We start from the raw sequence: 18842 nt of genomic DNA on the forward strand, positions 1-18842 counted from the left end.
TGCCCACCTGATCTCAAAATCATCCTTTAGGAACCTGTTTTTCTGCTTGCAATAGTGTAGTTCTTCTTGAGTTCCTTCTCTTCCCCTTCCCTCTGTCATTCTTCTTTTTCTCTCTCTCTCTTCCTCTTTTTGAATCTGATTTTTCCATAGCTGGCATAGAGCAGACTCTTTACAGAATCAGTAACTCAGTACTGCATTGATTATGGCTGGAAATAATCACAGGAAGCAACTTGTAACTCCCATCCCTGGTCCTTTATGCAGTGTAAGCACATTCTTATGGCTGAATAAAAAGAGGATGTTCTGTATACAAGCTACTTCCAGGCCTTGAATATGTTCTATATAGGTACCTTTGAGGACTTTATTTGGCCTGCTTTTTTGTGTGTGTGTCAGTCTCCTACAATTATCATATATCAAAAGCTGTGTTATTCCTTCAGTCAGGTCCATTGTACTACAGAACATACTGCTTAATTCATTTCCTCCACTGGGGGGAAGTGGCCTGTTGATTTTTTCAGATGTTCATGCTATTCTCACGCATCAGGGCATGCGGTGAAAATTTCTGTTAAAATACTATTAGTATGCATGCGCTGCAAACACCTCTGCAAAACTCTCTTAGCCTTTAAAGATAGACTGACTCCAGTGAGCGCTCTGTTACTTGTTTCCATCAGAGCACAGCTCAGCGCCGGGTTCTTGCCTCACTGTTTATTGCCATGATAAGCAGATTTGCCTTGCAAGGCACTGGAGAAATTTAAACTTTGAAACAGAGGCTGCTATGAGCCTCAGGCTGTTTGTGAGGCCCCTCATTCCTTCCTGCACTGCACCATTGCTGAAGGAGCAGCACATCACTCCTTCTCTCCACAGAATAATGTTTTGCTCTGCAAGATGGGCAAGGTGATTCAGGGTCCTTGCTCTGGTTCTGACCCAGCTGCATGGTCTCAGTGACTTGTTTGCAGCCTACCTCAGCTGTGTTCAGCGGAGGGTCTGCTGGCTCTGTGAGGTGGAGCTCCTGTCCACTTGCCGCCATGGCTGGGAGCCAGAGAAAGGCAAGAAGACCCTCAGCACTGCCCTTCCACCTGTCCCCACTTCTGCTGCTTGTGTTTTAATTTCTAACAGGTAGTTCTGTGCATGGAAGGGTGATGACATACCACAGGCAGCATCAATAGGGTCTGGAAGTGTATATTTGCCATCTGCAAATGGAAGGAAAAGAAAGAAGAATTACTGTATTGCTAGTGTCATTTGGAATTAGTGGGCTCATTAAAAGCTTTTATTCAAATAAATAAATAAATGGAATTGCCTAGAACTCAATGGTGCAGGATGTCTAATCAATAGGAATTCATTTTCAGAATTGCTGTCTGTTACACGAGCAAGGAACTGCAAAGAGATAAATCATGACAAACACTGCACACACAGACAGGATCCATTATATCACAGCAGGGGTCACACTGGAATCACTTCATTCATTTTTAAGGTTTGAAAGCCCAGGATGCGGAGGATTTTCGAACAGGCCCATCTGTGTGATATTTCTGGCCACAGATCTCTAGTTTCCCCACTGATGGTGGTAACTAAATCTCTGTGATGTACTCCATGCCACGGGATGGATTAGTTGCATTAGGAGTAATCTGGTGACTCTGCAAGTGTCTGTAGCTGGCTGAATGAATTGCAGGGCTGTGTTTAAGCAACTTTGCTTCTGAACATAACTGAAGCTTGAAAATAATTTTGAATACACATCTGTGCTTTGGTGCTTTAGCCTCTTCCCTGGGCTGTATTTACTGCCTAACTTCATATGCAAAAGGTGTAAAGCCAGAGTGGGGCCACTGTTTATCCATTTTCTTACAGTTTTCTAATGAAAACAGAAATGAAAAATGAAAACTCATAGCCACCCCCATGCAGGTTTTCTACTGCCTAATGCTCACTTAAATGGAATTTTCTGACATTAAATTCTATCTCATTTAAAGTTCTGGTTTTAATTCTGTCTGTGGATGATTGTGAGAAATTCAGTTTTATAGTCTGTAGACATTCCACCTGGAAAAAATTAGCTGTGGAAAATGATATTTCCATCTGCTAAAGAAGTGGAGGGAATGGAGGGGGCAGGGCAGGGAATAAATGATGGTCTATGTAGATTAAAGCCAACATTTTCAAAAACAGGAACTAATGTTAACCTTGTGTATTCGTACTCAGACAAATAAATATACGGTGTTTTGGGAAATTGTGCTAAGCCTCTATCTACTAGCTCTTATTTATTTTTTATTCTGACCTCATCGTTTCAGGCCATAGACAGCTGCCCAGACATGGATGAGAGAAAAGCTCATGCTCACCCTGTGACAATTTTGACCCATGTCACAGGGAGCAAGGTCTCTGTTTTTGTCTTCCTGCAGAGGAGTGATGGGCCTGTGGATCTATTCACAGAGAAAGGTTAAATACTCTGGTTTGCCATTATTTTTAACTTCTGTCTGATTACATTTCCTTTAACCATAGCCTCCACAGGAAAATTACAAACCCACAAATTTCTGCTCAGTGATATAATTGTATACATGAAAACATATTATTGGGATTGACAGTGAGTTTTGTAATCAACGTATGTAACTGATATTTAAAGACCAATGTAACAGCAAGTCTAGTTCAACCCAGACCACTTATCACAAAGTTATGTTCTACTAATCCCAGTCAAGGGCCTTGGTTATGCTTAAAATGTAAGTATCCTGGAAATTAATGAAATAATAAATAATAAAGTACCATGGAATTAATGAAATTTCACAGGTATACCTGGATCTACCTAAGCGTATCTCCAAGTTTTCCCATACAAATAGCTTTATGGAGGATAGCAAGGCAGTACCAATGAGTTAAGTTCTTGCTGGTGCGTGCACAGAGCATGATATAAACTGTGGTGTAACTTTGGAGTACACGGATTCATAAACCGTGTCTCTTCTGCAGTAAAATTTCTACTGAATTATCTGACTTCTCTGAGAAAGGAACTTAATGTCTAAACATACAGCAAATAATTTTGCTTTGTGTTGGTGTGGAGGGAGCGCAATTGCATTCCAGAAACACTCATTACATCAGATTAACAATGTGTAGATAGGTTGACATTAATGTCCCTGCCTGTACCTGCCTATTCAGGAAAGCTTTTCTCCTTCAGGAAGGATGCTGAAAAATGCTCTCAAATTGAAACTCTTTCTTATCTCTGACCCTTACAGATGTGGAAGCTATTGCACAAGAGGAAACTGTAACCCACGGAAGCTCTTTTCACAAAAATTCTGGCTTGAGAGGCAATGAATGCAGCCTAATTTATGAACCTGGGTGCTTAATAACTTTGTGCTATTAAGCCAAGTTAATTAGTTTTACACGGGCATCCTCTGTACTTGCACGAAGCATATATGCAGGAATTTAGTGGTTTTGCTGCTTTTTGCTCTGAGATATATCTGTGTGCTATGATTTAACAGTTCCACATTTCTGTCAAACACGAGATTTCACAAAAAAAAAAATTCAACTTTTCCCAATCAGCTGAGAACCAATACTCCAGTGTGGAAGTTTCTGAACTCACAGCAGTACTTTCCACAGACATACTTTAGGAAGGCCTGTGTTGAAGAAGGAACTGGTCAGCAAAATTGGAGTTGCTCTTCTGAAGAGATGGGGCTTCTCTAATGCCTTCCAAATAAGGGTATTATGGCTGAGTTTATGTACTTCCTTGCTTCAGAACTCTAAAAGGGGACATAAAAGAAACAAGATGAACAGGTGATCACAGATGTACACAACCATCAGGGGAAGATGTGTGCAGTCAAGGAGGAGGGAAGGGATGAAGAAGCAGAAAAAAGGAAGAAGAGGAAGAGAAAGGGAAGGAGAGAGACAGGAATTAATACAAGCTCTGAAGCTTGACTGGCTTTCAAGTGGGACATAAGGACACAAAAAGAACAGTATCTCCCCAGACCAAGTAACTGAAAAAGACCGTAGGAGCATAGAAACACAGAATATCCCAAGCTGTAAGGGATCTAAAAGTATCATAGAGTCCAACTCCTGCCTGCACACAGGACTATCCAAAATTCAAACACTGTATCTTAGAGCACTGTTCAAATGCTTCTCTAACTGTACCTGGTTTAGTGGCATAACTTCTACCTCAGACAGTCAATTGAAGGGTTCATCCCCCCACTGCTCAATAACCTTTTCCTACTGCCCAGGTTGATGATGCAGCTCCGTAACTGTTCCCTTGGGTCATAGCCCTGTCACTGGAGAGATCAGTGGTAGCCTTTCCTCTTATCATGTGGGGAAGCTTTGGCTGCCGTAAGGCCACCCCCCAGTCTCCTCTTCTTTAGTGTGAACAGCCCAAGAGACCTCAGCCACTCCTAGTACATCTTGCCTTCCAGAGGTTCATCACCATCTTTGTAGCCCTCCTTTGGATGCTTTCTAATAATTCCTTAATTCTCATACATTGTGGAACCTGTGTTCAGTTATTTTTAAACAAATACATTTGTATTTAAAAAGAGGGAAGAACATGTAATCATTTTAAAATGCTTTGTAGTTTTAAGCAGTGTCAAAGTTATAAACTAAAAGTATTGAGAGGGTATTTGAAAACTCACAAGTTCACAAGTTCATAGATGATTGGGGTTGAGCTGGAAAAACTCCTTCAGGCCCTTCTAACTTATTCAAGCCTATGATCCTATGACCCTGTGTTTAGATGACAATGGATACTATAGATACCTGATTTGAGAAAACATCCCTAAAACCTAATTTAGGAGAAATTCATTGTCTGCTTCTTTTTCTTGCATTGCTTTACTTTTACAAGTCTTTAGTATCAGACACTGTAGAGGGGCACAGCTTTGGCATTTCCTAAGCTAACTCAGCTGCCAGACTTTTGTTAACAGTCAAATAATTGATTTACACAGAAGAGAAAAGCTCAACATCATCTGTCTTCTCTGACCCTCCAAACCTAAGCAAATAATCTACACAAAACCACCACAATTTTCTTTACAGACTTTTTTTTTTTTTTCTTTTCTGCTAATAGTGTTCTGTTCTCTGAACAACAGGAACAACTTGCATTCCTGTCATTCACTAAAAGCTGGTTACTTCAATGGTCATGCCTCTGCCCGATGCCATTCTTTGAATTATAGTCATATCTGTGCTGCCCATTGGTGGGTAAAGATTGGCAGCAATGTCTGTTCTTCTGATCATTCTATGACCAGCTGGCTGGCCTGGTATCCATTCCATTCTCTAGGCGTTAGGTGTTAGGCCTCTTGGCATTTGATGGAAAGCCCACATCTACGGGCTCTCCCTGTCATTCACGAGAGCGCAGGAATGATTTGGCCCAATGCCATTCCCTTGATGGTGGGCAAGTTTCTGTGCCATGTCAGTCTCAGGGCAATGAGCTCGCCCTGGCACCACATGTATTCCTTTGCAGCAGACATGCCTGGGCCCCTTGTCATTCCCTAGAGAATCTACCGCAATGGGCTTCTTACTGTCCTGTAGCTAACAAGCATGACTTCGCCCTATGACCCTCTCACAACAGTGAACGTGCCTTGACCCCACAACATTCTTCACCTGGTACCCATGTCTAGGCATTATGCTGCTGTCTGGTCAGTCCTTGTGCATGGATTGCCTGCTGTTGGTCACATGAGAAATGGGCATTGCTGTCATGCAATTGTGGCTTTTGCTGTGCTACTTCCACATCTTCTCCTTGTGAGCTGGCACCCCTGATGTTCACAGAACTGCCTCTCTCTTGTCCCACACCCAAACAGGCTGTCACCTGCCTTCCTGTTTTGGCTCCTCTCCTGTCCACATTTGCATGGTTCCATAAGGCCTAAGCTTGGCTAGTGGCGGTCCAGCTGCCAGTGCTCCCTTATTTATAGAGTCCAGGGATAAAGGCAGGGCAGTGGTGTCCACTGGGATGGTCATTACAGCAGTATCCAGTGTGTGTGGTTTTCTATTGCAGCACCCAAAACTGTACACAGAACTCATTGCTGCTCCAGCATAGAGCAGAGTGGGACAGTCCCTTTCTTCTACTGGCCAGCACCGCTCTGCCTGATGCACTCCAGGATCCAGTTGGCCCTTTTGACTGCCTGGGCATACTACTTGCCATCAACCTGAACTCCCATATTCCTCTCTGTTGAGCTGCTATTCAGCCTTTCATTCCCCGGTCTGTATGTATATACAGAATTACCCCCATCTCTAGGCAAAATCTGTCACCTGCTATTCTTAAACTTTGTGCGGTTAGACTCTAGTTTGTCCAAATGTCTCCGCAAAGTGTCTGTGCTCAAAAGACTTGGTAGCTCCTCCAGATCTTTTGTGTAAGTCCTCTCTTTAAAATGTATGCCAGGGTGAAGAGATAACAGCAGATAAGCTGTTATTTTACTAATATTTTTGTGTGTGTGTGTGTCCTTCCTCATTTTGGAGCTGTGTAATATCTTTATTATTATGATTGGCATTGGTTTTGGCATAGTTTTTCTTGTAAGGCATGCCATAGAATAGTGATGGCTTAAAGATTTTGCACTATCAGATCATCAGAACACTGCCCTGAGCCTTGTAGCAGATGCCAAACAAGCTGTCCCACAGATAAAATGTGTTACACAGTAATGTCATTGATCAAACCCTGTAGTGTAATCAAAGCAACAGGAGGCAATAGATTCAAATACTGCACTGATTAAATCACTGCAGATGGATAGAATAAGTAAACCAAACCAAAGCAAAACCACTGTCTATATTTTTGCTATAGCCCTGGACAAAAAGATCTCTGCAACTTAACAAAGTATAAATAGCCATGTGAACTTTGCAGCTCAATAATACTTATTATTATGAATTATTATTATCATTATTATGAATTTGCTGGAGTGCTGTAAATGCAAATTAACTATGTTTTGAGCAGGAATGAGCACTAACCTATGAACACAGAGAAGTCAAAAGATATTAAGAGACCACATTGTTGATTTTTAGAAGAAAACAGGATATTTTTGATGTAAAGAGAAGGAATTAATTTATTTGAGAGCTAGCTGTGCACAAAACAGCCAGTTAGGTAAAATGAAGTGGAAGAGGACCTTGACATGCTAAGCAAACCTCAACCTATAAAGCTTTCTGAGAACAACTCTTTGTTGTTTTAGAAGCAGCAGGGAAATTTTATTTATTTATTTTTACTATAATAATGGCTGGACACTCATTGTAGCGGAGTCATTATGTCATTGCTACAGTATCCAGCAATAATATAGTCACTCATTTTACTGGATTCTGAAATTATTCTCAAATATTTCAGAGCACTTGTAATTAGGTCACAATGATGAAAACACTTCCTCATATGATGGTTTATTATGGCTGGCATAAAATCAAATATTTAGTTATCTGTCTTCCATTATATACTGAAACATATGATATTTATGATGTAATGAAATATTCAGACTCAATGCTGAGATGCTTCTATCTTAGCCTTAGAATTCAGGGAGCTCCTGAAAATGTACTCTGCATACACAAAATGTATATTTCATAAAAAAAGATGCATTCTGAAATATTAATATCATTTCCCTGAACTCTCTACATTGTATTCTGCAGGATATGACATGTTTAAATGCAGTCATTACATTGTGATCTTTATCAGCTCTCACCAAAATGCACTGTGTCACTCAGCTTACTCACACAATCCATGGTCTGTCATTATGATTTCAGACATCTGGATATTCTAAATCTTTGCCAGTTGCCCAGACGCATGTGCTGATCTTCAACAAAAAGGTCTGAAATGCAAGGTTCACCATGTGCCTGTTTCTGAAAGCTACTTGTCCCACCATACATGTATATATCTTGCCAGAAGTGGATTTTGTTCTAACAAAAATCTTTACTGTTTATTTGATGAGATTTTCCTTTTTCACAGAAAAAAAACAAAAAAAGCAAAAAACCACATTGTTTTAGTGTACAATGAAAACATATCAAACCAAGATAAAATGGCTTTTAGCCACCACAGTATGGCTACAGGACAATAATATTCCTTGTAATTTATGCATGAAAATACCTAGTTATCTTGCTTAATGAAAAGAGAAGTGGCTCTTTTATATGTAAAAACACCATTCTTTGAAGTTCTTGTTTAGCGAGTAAAGAGATAAAATCATTATAAAATTAAGACATTTATTATGGGAGAAATAAATATAAGGCACGAACTGTAGAATTCTATCATATAATATCTGAATATAAACATTTCATTTGAATTGCTTCTTTGGCAATGAATTAAATCTCCATGAGTTGATGCCACAATACGTTTTTAATGAGTGTGGGTTTTTTCCAAGAAAGTTTAATTTTGTGTTTTGTTTTCTGCAATTGTTGTCATAGAACCATCAAATCATTAAGAATCATGTAGTCCAATTGTCAACCAGGCAATGCCACCATGCCCACTAAACCATGTTGCTAAGTGCCACATGTACGCATCTCTTGAGCACCTCCTGGGACAGTGACTCCATCTCTCCTGTGGGGAGCCTGTTCCAGTGCTTGACCTCTCTTTTAGAGGATAAATTTTTCCAAATATTCAACCCAGATCTCCCCTGGCACAACTTGAGGCTGTTACCTCTTGTTTTGTCACTAATCTATTACACAGCTAATACAGAAGGTGTTATTAAATCACTTTGATAAAAGGTTTTACCCCCTTTTCAAAACAATTTTAACACTTTTTGAACAATACTAAAATGTAGTCCCTTCAGTTTCTTCTCATTTCATTAGTTCAGTCATAGACAATCACAGTTTTTTCTTGTGTTTTCTGATTCTGTTTCAAACAATGTTTGACAATATCTTTCACTGGAAGATACAAAGGAAGAAGTGGAATGACAACTGACCATTAGCTATTACCACTCAATTGCACATAAGCATCATTAAACAACAAAGAAAGCCAGCTATATTATGTATTTACTTGCCCCTGTATTACTCATATATTGAACTATTTGACTGAGACATTTCATCACTGAGTACACAGTAGCTTGCAGAATACAGTGCACCAACTCTGTGGTGGCTATATAAATATTTCAACGTGTTCTGTTGCTTTTTATGTGAAGCATACACTTTCATTAGGTAATGTACATTTTTGCAATGTACAGTGAATTGCTTTTGCCTTATGATTTTTCCACTATCAGTACATAGATTTTATGATATATATACATTTCAATATATAGTGTTAGAGCTTGCTAAATATTGAGATTCTCATGGAAACAACATGTTTTTTATAATGACTACATATGTCTGTAGGATCTTAAACTATGCACCTGCAATACTTGCTGAGACAAGGTACCAAGGTCAAGCACACTACTAATTACATGCCCTGAAGTTATGCCTTAGTAAAACAGAGTAAATCTTGATCAGGTGAATGTTTTTTTTTATAAATTCTCAAAGACTCCAAACATGTTTATGTAACTACTGTCTTTGAAAATACAAAGCATGCTGGTGACATCCATCAAAACTTAGACTTGGTCATCTGTTAAAGAAATCCTGCTCATGTGGAGTCTCACCAAGGCCACACTTTTTATCTTACTCTTTTTAATAGGCCAGTATAAAACTAAAAGATTCTTCCCTCTGGGAATTTGCAGACTCACTGTATAGCTATTTAGCTGTGCTATTTAAAAGGCCTGCAAAATGGCATCATGCTTGCATGACACCATTTTAAAACAGGACTGTCCTTATATCCAGCACTCATACAGGTGGACATAACACATGCACATAGCATTGCTGGACTGGAGCAGGGGTTTTCACAGCTCATCGTGGGGACATTTTCCTTCCTAAAATATATGTTTCTCAGTGCATGCAAGAAACTGATTGCACCTGCTGCAAGAAAAAATACTTTTCATTGATACCCAGAGCCTGAAGTAAGAGAGAGTCAGGAGAAAGGAAGTCTTTGCCTTGGTTGAGTAGGTTCTGGTTGGAGATCATATGAGGTGCCTAGACCAGGATTTATATGACCAGGATTCTGTTCTGATCTTAATACTATCCACAAGCCTCTAGCAAAGGACGTCCAAAAGATAGCACGATATATGTATATATATATCACAGCTCTATGCTACTTTCTTCTTTTCAGGATTTTATTAAACATGCACTCCTGGTTTAATTTAAGTACATGCGTTTATCGTCAGGGTCTCAGTTATCAAAGATGAACAGACCATAGAACTGCTGAATGCCATAATTTTCTTCTCTGATTCAAACCCAAGAACAAACTTGCTCATTTAATGTGGCTTTATGACAGTGTATATGCACTCACTTAAAGCTCCCATTTGGACACTGTGCCAGTAGGATAAAAGATATGACCCTGTGGAGTTTTGGGAAGGAGGACTAATTCAGGTTGCACTACCTTCCCTCCTAGCTCACTTTGAAACCTTTGCCCCCTTAGAGAGATTCATATCTTTCTCTTATTTCTCAGTCTCAAGCTAATGCCCTTCCTTCTGATGTGAAAAAGGTACCTTGCAGCTGTGACCCCTTGTCAGCTTTATGTGACTAGCCATATCTTTTCTGTGAGAAGCTATCTGCCTTTATTGCAGGACATTTTCCACTTGTATGTGGTCAGTGCTAAGGGCCAAAATCTAAAAAGCTATGTTCAAACCTGTGATGGATTTTCTGTTCTTAGTTCAGTGAGGTGGTACCAAAGATAAAGATCTAAACTCAAATCTTCTACTGGAATTCACTGAATTCACATCAACTCTGTTATGTTTCATTGGAGAATGAAGGAGTAAACAGCAGTGTTCTGCCTCTCACTGGAGTAAATCACTCTTTTTCAGGATTTACGCATGTGTCCTTACAAAACAGGAATCATTGTTGCTGGGATCCTTATGTGGCACATATTTCTGTATTATGCTCAGTGGTAAATGGCCTAGAAATTGAGTAGACATTTAATATTTTATTACTTTTTTTAAGATGAGCTATTTTTAAGTACTTCTGACTAATATTAATATCCTCAGTAGAGGACAAAGTAGCAAGCTTCGGACCTAAGTCATTCTCTGTGGATTTGACTATGCATTTTTGCTTTGTTAAAAATCCATGCACTTTTTCTTACTGGAGGTTATATTAACATTACACAGAGAAAGTCAATTAATTTAACAAATTATCAATTTGTGGAGTTTCTTGAACATGCAGTAAAATGCACACAAAGCAGCTCTTTGTGATCCCACAGCTGGCCTGTCCTCAGTACACAGATTCATTAATCATGTGCTCTGTGTGTTATTGTCTGAGTTGCACTGTCATTTGAGACAGGGAAAACACTGGGAAAGAAATGTCACTTGTGCTTTACACACCAGTAAAGATTACAAATAAGCAGAGGTTTTTAAAAGATCACATCAGTACTGCAAAGGTTTCGCTTTATTCTTAACATTTCTGTGGTTCAACCAATAGAAATTTCTTTCACATTGGTTCATATATTTCTAGTCCAAAATTGTGCACACCTGGTGCATCATATTCAGTTCATGCAAAACAAAAACAAAAACAAAAGAAAACCATCCTGAAATCTCATATAATAACAATCCCAAGAACAGATAGACAGAAGTCTGCTCCTAGAGTTGGGTTATGTGCCTAGGAAATCTAAAAAATACCACTATAGTGCCTGTGATTCTGTTATAGTGAGGCTATACAACATGATCTATACCCTTGGTGCAATATTGGTGTGGGCATTGGACCTGTTGTGAGCTTATCCCTAAATGGGGACAGAAATGTAGCCAGGCCAGAAGTACTACTTTATACAGATTTTTTTATGTATCTGTATTTGAATGGCCACTACTGTCTAGCTAGGCCCCCATTTTCTTATGTTACATAAATGTATAAACAGCTGGCTATGTGCGGAAATACGGTGTAAGCTATACTTTCAAAGAGCCTTAGTATTTTGATAGGAAGTGTGAGGAACCTGTTGGCCTAATCCAGGGATATCAGTTTCTTCAGGCAAGGTCCTTCTCTGCATCACCAAGCAAGATGTCAGCACTTACTTAAACAAGGGAGAGACAGTGCCTTAAAATGCTTCCCTTCAACTACATCCCTAGCACTCATCAGTCACTTGACCTGAGTTCTTTGAAATGGACTGCTGTCTAATATATCCTGTCATAAATTCTTCATAGAGTTTTTCTCAGTTGTCATTCACATATTTTTTCATATGTTCCTTGATATCTTTTGCTCAATTATCTATAACCACAAACATAGGAAGGGTCATTTTTTCATCTATAGGAAGGTGAGAAGCTGGTTGAAGTTTGAAGTTTGAAAATTCAGAGATCTGGAAAGCAAAATACAGTAAAGCGTGTATTTGCTCAACATAGTTATTTAAATTCAAAAATTACAAGTTGAGTCAGACAAAATTCAGTTTACAAGGTTTAACATTTGAGCACTGAACAAAAAGCATGTCTTTCATGCAGTTAGAGATGTACTGTGTGTGTAGAGGTGAAATAGTTGTTTATACAAAATGTTTTGTTTGATCTTGTATAGAATTTTAAAAAACTCCAGAAACTGAAATTTTGGATTCAGAAGCATGGGACAAACTGTTACAGAAATAGAACTTAAAAATGAAAAACGAAAACAAAAACAAAGGCCCACATCAGTTCTTTTTCAGGTCAGACGTTAGCAAAAAACCCTATCTGAAAGAGTAGTCAGGCACTGGAATGGGCTGCCATGGGATGTGGTTGAGTCACTGACCCTGGAGATGTTCAATAAATGTTTAGATGTTGTACTGAGGGACATGGTTTAGAGGAAAATATTGGTAGTAGGTGGATGATTGGACTGGATGATCTTGGAGGTTTTTTCCAACCTTGATGATTCGGTGATTCTATGATTCTAAGTAAATGGGTTTCCATTAAGTGTAATGTCTCTGAGCTAAATCCTACAGTGAAGAAACTGTTAGGCATTGCTTTGCAATTTTCTAGTTGCTCCCAGACTGTTTTTCACTTTCCTTCATAGTCAAGTTAATCGCTTTCAATAGGCCAACCCTGCAATGAAAAGTAATAGTAACTTCCTTGGACAGTTTCTTTGAGTAATATGTTTGCTTTCAAAGAACATTTTGCAGGCAAGAGGAACTAGAGAGTAATGACAAGAAGAAAAAGGAGAGAGAATGTGTTAACTGTGTATTTATCCCCTCAGTGTTTTCCCACTTTTTTTCCCATTTTCCCATCACCACAAACAAACAAATAAACAAATAAATAATGATGATAATAATAATAAAATATATAAAAATCTTTATAAAATTAGGGGGAGCAGTGGAGCAATCCAGCAATTATATCAAAAAGCTGACCTGAGCTAGCATGAAATACTGTCACCCCATTTTCCTTGATAGCAGTTACTAATTCTCAGAGTCGAAATTAGGCTTTAACATAGAAATAATGATTTTAAGTGATAGGACATGTTCAGAAATACAGTGTACAAAACAAGAGAGAAAAAAGCACATTGAGCTTAGCTTAGACTACAGGAACAGACCTGGGTCAGTTTGCTAACTGGTTTCTTTTAGAGTTTTAAACAATTATATTCATTATCTTCCAACTGCTTGAAATAATATTCCATGGCCACAGATTACACATGAAGAGATTTGAGAGAAGTCAGCTGGCGAACACATTTCTTCTTGGGAAAACCCCAACATACATCAAAATAAAAAATGCAGTCATAATTCTAGTGTTGAAAGCCTCCTCAGTTTTCATTGCATAATTGTTGTTTTTTTTAAAAAAATCAGATTTTAAAAGAGTCCCTGCCAAAAATGAAGTTTTATGGTAAAATAATGGATTTTAAATTAGGCACAGGGAGCCTTCAGCATAACTGAGAATTTTAATGTTCACTATCACCTGTATTTCTATTGTCTCAGACATCTGTAATATCTTTGGAAAGCTGTCATTACTATAAGGTTTTTACTACTTTGTCTACTGGATCTAGCTTTGTGATGTAATATTCTGACTTAAAAATACTGGAGAATGTTTGGTATATATACAGCATTTCCGCATAGATAAACACATTATCTCTAATGACACACTTGACATGCATAAATATACATACACGCATATATGTAATGGAGGGTATCATTAACTAGTGGACCTATTTGATTCAATTACACCCCTGAATTTAATTACAGTCTTCTGTAGACAGATCTGAATATGAATCAATCATCCCAACTCAAAAACAAGAAATATTTTTGTTAATACAGAAAATGTAGTACAAAATATATTGAGATATACCACAAAGCTGTTAAGTACTGAATAAGTAAGATATGAAACACAGGGCATCTAGAGGCTTCAGACTGCTGCTGGATGGTAATTTTGTTTATTTCTACACTAAATGAATCATACTTGAGGCATAAATACATGCGTTGTTCTTGAAATCAAGATGTATATAGTTCCAAAGAGCTTTTTGAATTATAGCACGGCTGGGAATGTGAGCCTCATGGCTCGAGCACAGCTCTAATAAGAGAGATAATAGTGAGTGATTAGTAGCCATGTTTTCTTAGAGTTCGTTTGGCTGGGCTGGACTGTTTTCAGTATAGCTGTTGTGTTTCTCTGCTTAAGCTCTCAGTCTTCTCCCCATACCTATTGTGTTACTTCAGGCACTGTAAAATGGAGCAAGCTCAGGCCTACAGCCCCTTTTGTTCCTGTCTTCATAATGCCACACCAAGTCTTAAAATATGCAGTCAGGTTTTAGCCCTTGCAACTTGCTTGGGGTTTGTTCCATTTGAATTGGCTATGTTTAGAGGCAATTAAAACTCTCATAGTTTTTAATATAAATAAAATGTGACTTCTTTGTGTGTGTGTACAGGAGCCTTTTGGTCTTCCCTGGGGAACTGAAGACAGGGGAAGATCTGGGCACATCCTCTGAGTAAACCACAGCTGAAGAGGTTTTCAAACTGTTCATGCTTCAGAACACTGGAAGACTCCAGTAGGAATAACTATAAACCTACTCATTACAGTCTGCAGATCTCCTAGTGTGGGTGAGTGAATAAGCATCTGAAAACAACTGTGCTTTATTCTTTTTCTTACACATCTGCCATGATTTACTTATGCCTTGGCAGACTGAGTGTTGTGCCTCAGTAAATCAGCTGCAGTCACTTTAGTCTCCCCCCAGAGGGTTCAGATTGAGGTATGTGCAGGTTGGGATGATTCATGGAAATTCTTAAAACCCCCTTAAGCATCTTTTTGTGACTTGATAAATGCACTGATGTGCCAGGTAGAAAACCCTGTATTTGTCAGAACTGTGCTGATGGATTTTACACTAAACGAGCACTCCAGATCAGCATAAGGTTCCCCACCATTGTACTCCAGAGGCTTCGTGCACATGCATGCACACAGAAGGGTCCTTGCCTATCCCGCAAATCAGGAGTTTCAAAAAAGAAACAGAAGAGAAACAGGACAAATATACAGGATGTGAAGGGGGAGGCTGTTCCACAGTCTGTGGTAAAAACCCTAATTTAGCATTTACAATGTACATCTAGGAAAAACTGGAGAGCAGAACCCATATATGGTTCTGGATGACAGTAAACTGAGTATGCCCTGGCAAGCCAGAAGGGCTAAAAAGAGCAGGTGCCAGATTTTGCATAGAGATAGGGGAGATTCTGTATATACATACAGACTGGAGAATGAAAGGCTGAAGAGCAGCTCAACAGAAAGGAATATGGGAATTCAGGTTGATGGCAAGTCCGTGAACATCAGGGGTGCCAGCTCACAAGGAGAAAATGTGGAAGTAGCACAGCAAAAGCCACAGTAGCATGACAGCAATGCCCATTTCTCATGTGACCAACAGCAGGCAATCCATGCACAAGGACTAACCAGACAGCAGCATAATGCCTAGGCATGGGTACCAGATGAAGAATGTTGTGGGATCAAGGCACATTCACTGTTGTGAGAGGGTCATAGGGCCAAGTCATGACTGTCAGCTACAGGACAGTAAGAAGCCCACGGAGTTAGATTCTCTAGGGAATGACAAGGGGCCCAGGCATGTCTGCTGCAAAGGAATACATGTGGTGCCAGGGCAAGCTCATTGCCCCGAGACTGACATGGCACAGAAACTTGCCCAGCATCAAGGGAATGGTATTGGGCCAAATCATTCCTGAGCTCTAGTGAATGACAGGGAGAGCCCGTAGATGTGAGCTTTCCACCAAATGCCAAGAGTCTTAGGCAGGCCAAACACTTACAGAATAGAGTGGATACCAGGCCAGCCAGCTGGTCATAGAACAATGAGAGACATAGACATAGCTATCATTCAGGAAATGCAAGAAGCATAGACATGGTCACCATTCTTCACCATCTGATATAGCACAGGTGTAGCAACAACTCAGAAAAACTCATAGAACATATGTATATTCACTGTAGAGACCAGTATTCAATGAATGGCAGGGAAACAAGCCTTTTCTGTCTTTTGAAGAGCAGCAGGAGGCCAAGTTGTACTTGGTATTAAAAGAAAATTTTCTGTAAAGAAAACTGTTGTGTTTTTATGCAGGCTATCCTCTCAAGTTTGGAGAGGGAGAGCAGTCAGAAGAGGTTGAGCTTTTCTCTTCTATGTAAATCAACAATTTGATGGTTAACCAGATGGTTAACAATTTGGCAGGTAAATTAGCAAATGACAAAACTGCGCCCTCCTATAGTATCTGATATCAGAGAATGACAAAGACTTGTGGGTCTTTTTGTGGAGATGCAGCTATGAAAGAAAAAGAAGTAAACAATGAATTTCTCCTAAATTGTTTCATTGGTGTTTCTTCAAGCAATGTATCAATACCTACCTCAGGCTAAAACACAATAATCTATGAACTTGTGGGTTTCCAAAGCAGCTTCCCAAGTCTTTCAGTTTATATCTTTACAAAAGGTATCAACTCCAAAGCATTTTAAATGATTGCATTACTTTTCCCTCCTTTTTAGATGCAAGTGCGTTTGTTTTAAACATACTGAACACAGGTTCCACTATGTATAAGGATTATTAAATCTAATATCAGAGGGTGTTCAGACTGGGGTTACAGAGCAGGTAAGGATCCCTAGAGTGCAATACATATGAGGAACAGCTGAGGTCTCTTGGTTTGTTCAGCCCAGATAAGAGGAGACTGAGGAGAGGTACCACAGTAGCCTACAGCTACCTCACAGGAAGAGTACAGGGGCAGCACTGATCTCTTCTCCATGGTGAAAGCGATGTGATCTGAGGGAAAGGCATGGAGCTGTATTGGGGAAGGGTCAGACTGACTTTTAGGAAAGGGTTTTTCACAAAACGGATATCAGGCTCTGCAATGGTCTCCCTGGAGCAGTGGTCATGTAGCTTAGCTTGTTAGAGTTCACGAAGTATTTGGACAGTGCTCTCTGATAGAGCATTTTAATTTTATGTGGCCCTGTGTGGAGTCAGGAGTTGGACTCAGTGATATTTTTGGTCCCTTCTAGCGAGGGATATTCTTATCATTTCATGATTCTGGGATACTAATGCAATGTATACCCAGGCACAGTTTCTTTTCAGGAAAAACAAATCAAGTTAGCAAAGAAAAAGAAGAAAAAAATGGGAACTAACGGTATTGATTTGCTAAAGATTGGCATTACTTAGAGTCTGAACAAGGATAACAGAACCACAGGACATGTCTGTATGTAAGGAGCAGCTATTCACAGTCCTTCTTGAGATGTATAGATTTAATGGCAGTTGTATCTTATTCTAAAGCTGGCTTATGCTATGAGATACAGTATGTACAGTAAAAATAGCACTCTCCACGCAGCAGGCTTCTATTATAGGATTAACCAATTGTGCTCACATTGTAAAAACCTGCTAGCAACTACTGAAAGCAAATCTCATCAAAGCAGCAAGGCAATGAAAGAAACTCACAAACGAAAGGCTAACGACCTAAAAATAAAATCCCAACCTGAATATATATCAGAAAATATTGCCTCAAAAAGCTATGGCAGAAAACTGCAAGTTGTTCGGTTAATCCTAGATAACAAAATTTGTGTTTCTTGTTCCCATATGTTCTTTGCTTCTGCATCTGGTAATGCCTATAAGATTGTAAAATGGTAAGAGGACAGGTTGCATATAAAATGTATTTATTTACAAATTCCCTTTATAAGTGATTCTTCAGGTAAAACAGAAGAGGAATGGATGATTCTGACTGAAGTGGAAAGGTTATCTTAACATTATACAGTCTTCTGCCAGTTCCTGCAGTGACTGAAGCTTTATTCGACCCATTTAGAATAAATAACTGAAAGAAATTGATGTTGTTCACTTCCAGAGTGAGCAGAATTTTGTTCACTTCATGTCCATGTCACTCACTTAATTACACTTCAATAAGAACAAAAAAATCTGAACACTGCTTTCAGATCAAATGGCCTCTTGCTATGTCCTGTTTTAGCACAGAGTACCAGGCAGATAGTCAGTTCAGTATGAAAGGAGAAATTCAACAATTTCTAGCTGACTTTTGCCTAAAATATTCTTTCATACCCTTTCTTATTTCTAAGATTGTGACATAAAATCATCAGCATACACTCTGTAAGATTGGATTTAATGTATTTCTAGAGCCTCTTATTAACCTTTCAGAAAATCTGACATTTCCTGATTTACCAGACAACTAAGTCTTATTTGATCATGGTAGACAGTGTCTTCTCAAATCACTTGCTTGTGTTAATAATCACTCCTTTCTTCTCCCATCAACCAGAGCAGACTGCAGCCTCTGCTTCCTTGACTGAGAGGAATTACCCTCTCAGCTGCTTGTGCACAGCACAGAAGCAGAACTTGAGAAATTACGTTAGTCTGCTTCACGGTCAAAACCTCCTGAAGGTAGACTCAAACTCAGGTATAGGTGGAGTGAGTAGTAGGTAATTTTTTATTAAGGTACTGACAGAAATTTAGCCTTCCAGGATGTGTATCAGCCTAAGTAAAAGCCAGTGTTATTCTTGAGTTTCCATTCCTGCTGAGCCAGCACCTGTTTGCACTTTTCCCTCATTCTGGGC

General features: G+C 39.2%; 1 long non-coding RNA gene across 1 annotated transcript in view; it reads left to right on the plus strand.

Annotated features, from left to right (window-relative positions):
• Positions 1-18842, plus strand: part of LOC107309736 — a 76117-nt gene that overhangs the window by 23194 nt on the left and 34081 nt on the right. The window contains exon 3 of the long non-coding RNA XR_001553311.2: positions 14695-14866. This is a non-coding gene — a long non-coding RNA (uncharacterized LOC107309736). The remainder of the gene's footprint in view (positions 1-14694; positions 14867-18842) is intronic.

This window comes from Coturnix japonica, chromosome 2 (genome assembly GCF_001577835.2).
Source record: "Coturnix japonica isolate 7356 chromosome 2, Coturnix japonica 2.1, whole genome shotgun sequence".
Taxonomy (NCBI): domain Eukaryota; kingdom Metazoa; phylum Chordata; class Aves; order Galliformes; family Phasianidae; genus Coturnix; species Coturnix japonica.